We start from the raw sequence: 11828 nt of genomic DNA on the forward strand, positions 1-11828 counted from the left end.
AAAACCACACATCCTTGAGTACTGATATCCCCCAGTAAAACAGGCCCATCCCTAACTTTGTGGGGCTATTAACAGGACAGTTACACCCCTGTTTATGAAACTGGGACTCTGGGAGGTTTCTGCCCTAGACATATCTGTGCTCACTAAAAGGCTAGAGACTGGAAATGTATAACGACGTGGGAAGGATGCTGCAAGGAAGAGGAAACCAGATTGGACATGATTATCCAAGCCACGATAGATTACACGTATTCTTCAATGTCTCCAAATGCAAATTCCCAGAACTCGATTTTGAGATGGCCGTGTGTGTGTGTGTGTGTGTGTGTGTGTGTGTGTGTGTGTGTGACACACTCTTGTTCTTTCCAACGTCGAGCTGCACCTCTCAACCACCACTTGCAGCCATTTTTTGCAGAAATGTCTTCCGTCTGCACCAGTTATACCAGGGAGTCCTCATCCATGTCTTGGGAATGTCTTAAACATCTGGATTAAAAGCTACAGCTGTGGTTTTAGGATCCTAATGGGATTCTTACTGTATGTTTTTTATTTTGTTTTCCTGTATTGAGTGCTCTATCCATATATATACCTGCAGGCCAGAAGAGGGCACCAGATCCCATTACAGATGGTTGTGAGCCACCATGTGGTTGCTGGGAATTGAACTGGGGACCTCTGGAAGAGCAGTCAGTGCTCTTAACAGCTGAGTCATCCTCCCACCCCGACCCCATGAGATTTTTCCCATTAATTTATTTATTTATAAACTTTGCACCTGATCATTGCTCCCCACACACACACAGTCCCTCCCCACATTCCCCTTTTCCTTCTGCTCTGAGAAGGTGGGGCCCTCCTGCCCTCAGGTTACCCCTATCCTGGCACATCGAGTCTCTGCTGGATTAGGCACACCCTTTCCCACAGGAGGCCAGCCAAGGTGGCTCGCTAGGGGAATGGAATTCACAGTCAGGCAACAGATTTAAGGATTATCTCTCCTCCAGGGGACCTGCATGAAGGTACAGTTGGACATGTGTGTGTGTGTTGCGGGGGGGCTAGGTCCAGCTTGTTCTTTGGTTGGTGATTCAGTCTCTGACAGCCCCCAAGGGTCCAGGTGAGTTGACTCTGTTGTTCTTCCCGTGGAGTCCCTGTCCCTTCCCCGTCCCTCGATCCCTCCCCCAGGCACCATCCAATGTTTGGCTGTGTGTCTCTGCATCTGTTTCAGCCAGCTGTTGTGTGGAGCCTCTCGGAGGACAGCCATGCTAGACTCCTGTCTGCAAGCCTAACGGAGGATCATTAACAGTGTCAGGGATTGGTCCTTGCCCGTGGGATGGGTCTCGAATTGGACCGGTTTTTGGTTGGCCAGTCCTCAGTCTCCGCTCCGTCTTTGTCCCTGTGTTTCTTGTAGACTGGACAAATCTTGTGGGTGGGTTGGTGTTTTTATTGCTCCACTGAGAGTCCTGCCTGGCTACAGGAAGTGGCTACTTCAGTCTCCATATCCCCACTGCTAGGAGTCTCAGTGAAAGTCACCTCCACAGACTTCTCAGAGCCTCCCATCCCAGATGCAATGCCTCCCCATCCCCACCAGCACAGCCACTGATCTCTATTCATTCTCCTGACCCTCTACCCTCTCTCCTGTCTCTCCCCACTCCTCATCCTGCCTCCCACTCCCTCGCCACCCCCTCTCCCATCCAGTTCCAATTGCCCACTTGACTATTGTGTTCTCCTTCTAAGTGAGCTTGGAGCATCCTTGCTTGGGCCTTCCTTCTTGTTGAGGTTCTTTGGCTCTGGGAATTGTTCCACAATATTTGGAGAAGCTTTATTCATAATAGCCAGAAGCTGGAAATGACCTGGATGTCTCTCAATTGAAGGATGGATACAGGAAACGTGGTTTACACTATGTGATACTGCTCAACTATTAAAAACAAAATCATCACGAATTTTGCAGGCAAATGGGTGGAATCAGAAAATATCATCCTGAGTGTGGTAACACAGATCCAAAATGACATGCATGTCATGTACTCACTGATAAATGGATATTAGTCATAGTATACGAGATACCCTAGCGAGATTTTTAACATGGGAGCTTATCAGAGCCATTGCGCCTACTCTGAGCTTTGCTAAGCTCGGAGTCTGTACTTCCCAAGGGTTTAGGCATTCTAGGCCACTTAAGCATCTAAACTATATTCAAATCAATAAATGGCCTCTAGCATATTTAAGCAATCACACCTCAGAACTTTGAAATGTCCTAATTGGAAAGGCACATCTCTTAAAGTGACATATTTTTATAAGAATGCATATGCTGGACATTAAAGAAGAGCTAAAAATGTATATACTATTTTTTTTAATGTATGGCTTATCTCATGATTCTACCAAGGCTTTACCTTCCACACATAGAGTCCCAGTTGCATTTAGAGTTTTCAGGTGGACTGCGCACTAAAAGAAAGATGTCTTTGGGTGTGAGGAAACAACAACAAGAGCTGTGACAAGAATATCTCGCTGATGTTTTCAAGACAACTTTGAGTTATGTGTTTTGTGTGTGGCTTGCCTTTGTTCCCCCCCCCCCATTCATTTAACTTTTTATTATTTTTTTAATCAAGTATCTTATCAGCACGGCTTGATGTATCCTGAGCTGGGAGGAAGGAGATGGGAGAAAAGATTTGTGGCTGATTTTTTTTTTAATAACAACGGAGATGTGCCGCACACACTGTAGGCAAATAATAAATATTTATTGAATTCATTTAAATTGAGCCAGAACAAGGACATGTTTCTGATGGTTGAGATAGGTGTTGCTATGGTAGCTGGTCCTGGAGGCGGCAGGGAAAGAAGCAGAAGATAATTCAAAATGAGAAAACGGAAGCAAAATGAAAAGAAAGGGATTTTAGATACGGACGCAACACAAAGATGATTTGTCAGAGACAGGGACACAGCAAGCAGCCGTGACACTCCCCGTCTAGGTTCAACAGTGAGACACTAAGCCCAACCTACTCCGCTCTAATATTTTCATCTAGAACACATTGCTTTCTCACACCTCCTACGCACACGGTGATGGCTGTGAAGAGACTATGGAAGCCAGAAGGGTTGTGAGATCTCCCTCCAAAGGTCCCTGTGCTTCAACATTTGGTCCACAGACGATTGTACTGCGTGGGGAGGTTGTGTGTGGAAGCTCTGGGAGGTGGAGCCTTGCTGGAGAAAGGAGGTCACTTGGGGTGGAGGAGTCTGAGGTTCACAGCTTAGCGCTGCTTCCTGGTTGTCTCGAAGGTAGGGAAGCAGCAGCTTGCTCCTGCTGCCACATGCGGTCAGGTGTCTCTGGGCCACAGCAGCGGCTCTACCCGCTTCTCAGCACCAGGTTGTTGCGTTAGCTATTTCTCCCCTATCCGTGACCGTATGCTTTCCAAGATGCAAGTTAAGGAAGGATGGGTTGACCTTGGCTCGTGGTCAGTCGTGGTGGAAGAACACAGAAGAGGCAGCACTTTTATCATGAGTTGGTACCGTTGCCAATTCAATGTAGGACTGTTACCAAGGCTTGGAGATACCTGACCGTGTGGCTATGGTCCCTAAGCCTCCAGAGCTGGTCCACAGAAAGACTGTCAGAGTGTCTGGACCTGTGGACTTCAGAATCCCTAGAATGCTGTGAGTGGACTGTAACAAGCCACTCCTGTGGAAGTTCGAGAGGCCAAGTTGATGATAGAAATGTGGGTAATGAAGGCCAAGTTCATGGAGATCCAGAGGGGAACAGGGGTAGTATTGGGACCCAGATAGAGGCTATTTGTGTTACATTGTAGCAAAGAAACTGGCTACATTCCGTTAGTCCTGGAAATCTGAGTAGTGTTGAATTTTAAAGGGATGAACTAAATTGTTTGATCGAGCCTAATTCAAGATGTTACGACATGTAGGCTGTGCCATGGTCACTGTCCACAGCTCTTAGCCAAGTTTACAGTGAAACAGAACAGAAAGCAGAGTGAGCAAGAAGACGAAAAAATGTTCCTTTGGCAGGGGAAGAAGTCTGAGAATAAGCACAGAATGGGTAAGGTGGTACAATGTATCAGCAATTGTTAGAGGTGAGGGCCATTAAAGAGAAAACATATACTTGCATTGAGATAGCAGGAAAGGTATCCTGAGTGAACCTCAGGTGAATTCATACCAGTCCAGAGCTCTAAAGGGTAACAATTATTTGGAAGGAGAAGATAGGAAGGTAGGGTCTTGAAAAGATAGAATCTATCAATATCCTGATAGAGAATGGCTGCCCAGGGACTGGTTTTATAGACGCAGCTGGAAATGTACCCAAAGCTCCCTTGGTCCAAGACAGTGAAGATAACATCTCAACCAGACTGTACAGCCCGATGTCATCTATACGGTTTTTGGCTTTGCAAGCATGCAAAATGTAAATGCTGTAAAGTATGGAGACCTATATAAAGGATCCAGAAAGCTGCTGGGACCAAGCAATGCATATCAGGGTCAGAACCTCTGTCTGCAATGAGTTCTGGAGCAGGCTTTGTGAAGCTGATAAGGTGACGTTGACATTTTAAGGAGAATCCAGGATATGGGGGATGCCGCAAATGCGGGACATCACAGACAAAAGCTGCAGGGACTTAGTAGAGTCAGCCTAAATGTGTTGGTTGGGTTTTTGTCACCTTTACACAAGCTAGAGTTATGTGAGAAGAGGGAACCTCAGCTCAGGGATTGTCTCAGGCATAGCCTGCAGGGGGCACTGGTTAATGATTGATGTCGGAGGTCCCTGCCCACTATGGGTGGTGTCATCCTTGGTGGTAGTCCTGGGTGGTATAAGAAAGCTGGTTGAGCAAGCCACATGGAGCAAACCTTTAGCAGTGTCCTTCGTTGCTTTCTGCTTCAGTTCCTGCCTCCAGGTTCCTGTCTTGAGCTCTTGTCCTGTCGTTCCTTGATAACAGCCCGAGATATGGAAGCCAAATAAACCCTTGCTTCTCCAAGTTGCTTCGGTTGTGACTTTTATCCCAGCAGTAGAAAGCAAATTGGGATACCAAGAAAGAGTCCATACGTGCTCTTGATGTGCCTAGGCAATACTACTGCCATCCCTGGGTGTTTGACGTGGAGTTTCAAGGCTTGGTGTTTTTCCTGCTGGGTACTGGTCTTTGGTCTGGTCTTTCTTCATTATTTGTTCACCACTCTTCTTGTTGCAGAGGCAAAGTATATAATGAAAGCAATTTAAGAAAGGACAAGTTCATGTTGGCTCACAGTTTGAACGCGCAGTCACTCATGGTGGTGACATTGTGGTGGTGGAGGCAGCTGGTCCATGCTGATGTTCTCCTGCCTTTCTCCTTTTTTTCTCTTTATTTATTCTGGGATTCTGTTGTATAACAAAACTTTTCCTGAGGAGATGTTACCCATATCTACTCACCCCAGGTAAGGAGCCATGACAGACCCAAGAATGGACACCACCAAAATCCAACATGATGAACCAATGATAATTGAGGTTATTTACAGGAATGTGGGTGAGGGGTTACTTACTTACTTACTCTCTGAGAGCTGCATCAGCAGAGCCCACTCTAGCATCTCACAAAGCTGGGAACCTGGAACACACTGTACAGCCTGGAGAGGCTTCCACACATTGGGGAGAGTCCTTTTTTATTTTTTATTTTTTGGTTCTTTTTTTCGGAGCTGGGGACCGAACCCAGGGCCTTGCGCTTCCTAGGCAAGCGCTCTACCACTGAGCTAAATCCCCAACCCCGGGAGAGTCCTTTCTAAGCCACCAGTCTTAACCCCCTGCCAGGCAACTTAGCTGGCTTCTGCTTCTTCCAGAAAGCTGGTCTTGTCTCAGAGTCTCCTTTGTAGCTTGGCTTTTCTGTTCTGTCAAAGAGAGGCCTACTGAATCTGGTCAGCTTCAGGGCCTCCCTGAAGCCATTTCTACCTTCCTGTTTAAAGAGCTTCCCTGCAGGATAGAACATTTCAATCTGAGAGGAGATTTACATAACCGACTCCAGCTTGTGGATGGTGCCATCCACACTCAGGGTCTGCTGCCTGTCTAGTTATATGTCAACTTGACACAAGCTAGAGACATTTGGGGACAGGAAACCTCAGTCGAGAAATGTCCCCACCAGACTGGCCTGTGGGCACAACGGTGACACACTTTTTTAAAATTAGTGATCTAAGTGGGAGGAACCATATCACCGTGTGTCTAAAGGCTCCGGCTGAGAAAGTCTTGGGGGAGCAAACCAGTAAGTAGCACCCCTCCGTGGCCTCTGCATCAGCTCCTGCCTCTGGGTTCCTGCTCTGTTTTTCTTCATTGATGAGATACGGTACGGAATGTAACCTGAGATAATGCCCCAAGTTGCTTTTGGTCCTGGTGTTTTATCACAGCGATACAAACCTAAGACACAGGGTGAGCCTTCCCTCCTTAATTAAACCTCTCTGAACACACCCTCGCTGACGCATCCAGAGGGAATCCCCTGGGTAAATCTAAATGGAGTCAGGTTGACAATGAAGATCTACCCAGCCCAGTGTCCAGGGGATGCTGCTGGTCCCGGATGCTGGAGCCGCACAGTCTGGAGTTTGCTCTGCTCCGTTACGGTCTTGTTTGACCTGATCTTTCTCTGCGTGCTCCCTTTCCTCTCTTTGGGAACAAGGATGTTTGGTCTGTGCCACTGTGCCTCGGAAACACAGGATTTGTTTTTCATTTGTTAATTGTGCAGGGCCTCACTGTTGAACCGTTGTCTTGCATTTCAGAAGAGGCTTTGGGTCTTGAACAAAACTGAAAGACTCTGAATTCATTTTGCACTAACTGTTGTCAAGGCTGTCCCTGTGGTCACAGCCAGATTCCATTCACTAAGAAATATCACTTACATGAAAGATGATGGTTACCCTGTGCATGGCCGACTTGACTGTGTCTGGAATGAACCACAATCCAGAACTGGAAGGCTCACAATTGATCCAGATCTTGAGGCTGGGAGATACAAGTTTCTGACCTGGATCTTGGCCTGGAGATCTTGAGGCAAAGTGGCTATGAATCCCAGGCCAGGAGATCTCTTAGTTCAAGGTCATCTGGGACAAAGCAAGTCATGGTGGTACACACCTTTAATCTGGGCCACACCTTCCGCTGGAGACCTATATGAGGACATTGGAAGAAGGAAGAGCCTCTCTCTTTATCACCTACCTGCTTGCCTTGTGGGGTTGAGCAACTGTTAGATCCTTGGACTTCCGTTCACAGTTGCTGCTGACCAATGTTGGGGAGCTGGACTACAGACACATCAACGAATTCCCTTACTATATAGAGACTACCCATAAGTTCTGTGACTCTAGAGAACCCTGACTAATACACCCTGGAAGCCCTGCCTCCTCCTCCATGACATTCCATTTCCTGACGCTTCTGCATTCTTACACATCTCATTACCTGTAGCAAGGCTCATGGAACCACAACCAGAGCGAGAGGGCACAGCATCACACGCCACACAGGGAACAACAGTCTTATCAGACACCCCCACACCCCGTGGGCGCTCCACTCCCTGTGTGTGCTCCACCACCAGGATGTTCACCTTAGTGGCAGGCCTTGCTACCCCCCACCTTGTATAAAGTATGTTTTACTTGGGGTGTCCTACAACTGGCTGTTTTTCATAATATCTTTGTTACTTCTTGTCTCCCCGAATATATAAAATTTATCACCAGCCTGCCGATTTTCAGAAACTAGAAAAGTCGGTGGGGGACATGACTGGAGCCTCATTGCATCACATGGCAAAGACTGAACTCTTAAAAAAGATTGCATTTTCTAATCCATTATGATCTACCTTTACATATGATTACATCACCCCAATAACATTTATCTGTAATGGCTTTTCCTGTTTTCTGTTCTGTTCTACTCCGTGTTATGTACTTCCTATTTCCTTTCCATTATTTCAACACTTCCTCTTAGATTTTGATTTTTGAACTGTTTCTGGTATTGTGACATACATTTCTCTTCAGACGAGAACCCTCCTGCCTCCCCCTTCAACATAGCTATACCAACCACGTATGTTACTGTACTTCGAGTGGTAGACTTTCGTCCTCATTTCTTAACGGATACCCTTTAATCCTGTGTCAGTTTCCTGTTGCCACTGTTGTAAATCGTTGGCAACTCTGCGGCTGGAACTTCCTCTTTTCCACAGCAATCCCCTCTGGCATGGCTGCTGCTCCAGGTCTCAGGGTCGGTGCTGACAGGGCTGTGCACGTTTCTGGAAACTGCAGATGGCCATTCCTAAGCTAACCCAAGTTGTTGACCAAATTCAGTTTCATGTGGGTATGAGACTGAGGCCATGATTCCTTCTTGGCCATTTGCTGGGGGCCGTTCTCAATGTTTAAAGCCCACCCCTGTCCCTTGAATCTTTCTGCATCCTCAAAGAAGAGCTGCCCTAAGCCTTGACACACCTCATAATCTCCCTGATATCTTCTTTAGCTTCATCACCCCTCTGATCCCCTCTGTTCCTCCCCCCCCCCTCCAGCCAGAATTTCACTTCTTCCTGGACACGACTGATTAGGGTTGTCCCATCCATATCATCTAAGACGATCTACTTAAGTTCAGTTGATTGGTATCTTCAATTCCATCTGCAAAGTGTCTTCACAGCAATGCCTAGACTGGCCTTAGACTGCATAATTACAGGATAGAAATATTCAGGGAGTGACAACCTGTGGACTTATGCCTGCTATCGTTTTTCTCTAATCTATTCCTATGACAACAACTAGAATGGACTTCAGAGGACTACTGATACTTCATTGTCTTTCATTTCAGTCAGCGTAAGCAACAAAGACCTTCTGAAGCACTACTCAATCTCACCAGACGTCTGCTCTGTCCCAGCACCTGACCTGGTTCATGTCTCGACACTCTTTCTCAACTCCATGGTCATACGGCTAGAGCTTTGTGACTCTTTACTCTCCTCAAAGACCTTCTGAAGCACTACTCAATCTCACCAGACGTCTGCTCTGTCCCAGCACCTGACCTGGTTCATGTCTCGACACTCTTTCCCAACTCCATGGTCATACGGCTAGAGCTTTGTGACTCTTTATTCTCCTCAAAGACCTTCTGAAGCACTACTCAATCTCACCAGACGCTGCTCTGTCCCAGCACCTGACTTGGTTCATGTCTCGACACTCTTTCTCAACTCCATGGTCATATGGCTAGAGCTTTGTGACTCTTTACTCTCCTCAAAGGTCAAGTTCCTTTGTCCTGTCTTGACCCCTTTTTCTCTTCAGTAGTCAGTTGTTCAGGGTTCATGAGTCTGTAAGTTTTTATTTCCACTGTTTCTGTTGTTATTGGTATCCACCATTATCCATGGTGGTCAGATAGGATACAAGCTATTATTTCAATTTTCTTATATTGGTTTGGACTTGCTTTGCATCCGAGTATGCAGTCAATTTCAGAAAAACTTCTATGAGATAGTGAGAAGGAAGTATATTCTTTTGTGTTTGACTGGAATGCTCTGTAAATATGTTAGGCCCATTTGGTTTATAACCTCAGTTAGCTGCAGCAGTTCTCTAGTTTTTGTCTGGACGCCTGTCTAATGGCGAGACTTGGGTATTGAAGTCTCCCTCTATCAGTGTGTGAGAGTCGATATGTGATTTAAGCTGTCCCTAAACCTTCTAAGAACTTGGGTACCTGAAGTGGAAACTTAAGGGTACTTTGGAAAGTCAGTTGTGATGGATGGTGTTTTGCTGGGACAAACACATGAAGGAATGTTTTTACTGAGGCAGACACAGGTGAAAGGATGTCCCTGCTACAGCAAGCACTCGAAAGGACACGTGATGAAGGACTCTTCGCTAACGACACACAGGTATTGGTCCGCCTTACATTGCATAGTTGAGCTGCATTTGTCAGGACTCCATAGCCAGAAAGCACCAAAAAACTCCTGGTGATGTGCTGCAGTTTCTCGCCGCTTCCACGGACTTGGTTGGTTGGCAGTGATGTCAGCTGAGACTGACTTACTTGGAGTTTTGCTAACTTAGACCCACATGCCGGGGTGAGACCTGTGAGGGACACATGATGTTTGGAGGGAGTATGAATAGAACTCAACAGTCTGAGAGAGGCTTGACTAGGCTTGCTTACAGAGATAGCTGTGCAACACTTGTTGGTCTCCCATCTTCGCTGATCTTTACTTCATTGAGAGGCATAGTTGAGAACTTTTCCTGGTGTTCCCGATGACCCTGGTCCCTCCTGCAACTTGTGCTGATTCAGCTGGAACTTGGCTGTCTCTGCCAGGTTGTGCCACTTCTGCTGCTCTCCTGACACTATTGAACAGGACTTCTGGTGCATCTGTGAAGTCTTTGCTGGTGGCTCAAGTTGCTGCTGCTGACCTGAGAACTGAACTGATTTCCTGACAATGCAGATGGGATTTGCTCCAAAGAACCATTTCTAAACAGATCCACTTTCCCCATATCCTTTCTTTTCCACTACCTTTGGTGGGCGATGGGCCAGAAGGGAGGTTACAGTATTGAAGAACCATCATTACAAATAGGTTTTGAAAAAATTAATTACATGTACACTTGTGTTTGGTGCACAGATGTTAAGAATTGCAATGTCCTCTTGATGGATTTTTCCTTTGACATGTACGTAGTATCCTTCCCTATCACTCTTAAGTAATTTTAGTTTGATGTCTATTTTGTCAGATATTTAAATGGCCACACTGGTTCACTTCTTAGGTCTCCTTGCTTGGAACATCTTTTTCCATCCTTTTACGCTGAGGTGATTTCTATCCTTGGTGTGAATGTTTCTTAGTTGCAGAAGAGGAATGGATCCTGTTTTTGCAAACCTTCTGCTAGTCTGTGTGTTTTTATCAGGCATGGAGACCATTGATGTTGAGAGAAAGACATCAATGACCAATAATTGTTGATTCCTGCCTCTCTCTCTCTCTCTCTCTCTCTCTCTCTCTCTCTCTCTCTCTCTCTGTGTGTGTGTGTGTGTGTGTGTGTGTGTGCGCGCGCGCGCACGCGCGCGCCCACGCTCACGTGCTTTCCTAGTATTGACTTTGCTGGTCTGACATTTATTTTCTGTTTCCTTTTATGCAGTTAACTTCTTTAAGCTTGAGTTTACCTTTTAGTACCTTCTGTAGAGCTGGATTTGTAAATAGATATTGCATACATTTGGTTTTTATCATGGAATGCCTTAGTTTCTCCATCTACTGTGATTGAAAGTTTTGCTGGGTATAATAGTCTAAGCTGCTACCTGTGGTCTCTTAGATTCTGTAGCACATCTATGTAGGCCCTTCTGGCTTTTAGAGTCCCTACTGAAAAGTCAAGGATTAGTCTAATAGGTCTGCCTTTACATGTTACTTGATCTTTTCTCCCTTGTAGCTTTTAATATCCTTTCTTTGCTCTGTACATTTAACGTTTTGATTGTTGAAGGGTCTTTCTTTTATGGTTCAGACTATTTGGTGCTTTGTATGTTTCTTAAACTTTGATGGGTATCTCCTTCTTTAGGTTAGAAAGTTTTCTTCTATGATTTTTTTGAAGATGTTTTCTATGCCTTTGACCTGGATTTCTTCTCTTCCCTTTATTCCTATTATTCTTAGTTTTGATCTTTTCATAGTGCCTCAGATTTCCTGAATGTTTTGGTCCAGGAGTATTTTTAGATTTTCCTGACTGAGATATCTATTTTTCTATCATGTCTTCAATGCCTGAGATTCTCTCTTCTGTCTCTTGTATTCTGTTAGTGATGGTTGCCTCTGAGGTTCCTGTTCAAGTTCCTCAACTTTTCATTTCTAGATTCACCTCAGGTTAGGTTTCTATATTGATTCTATTTTTTTTACTTTTAGGTCTTGAACTATTTTATACATTCCCTTTGATGTTTTATATTTTTATAGCTGTCTTTAAGGGATTTATTCATTCCTTCTGTAAGGATCTTTATCATAGTC

Source organism: Rattus norvegicus, chromosome 7, assembly GCF_021556685.1.
Source record: "Rattus norvegicus strain SHRSP/BbbUtx chromosome 7, alternate assembly SHRSP_T2T, whole genome shotgun sequence".
In the NCBI taxonomy this organism is placed as follows: Eukaryota; Metazoa; Chordata; class Mammalia; order Rodentia; family Muridae; genus Rattus; species Rattus norvegicus.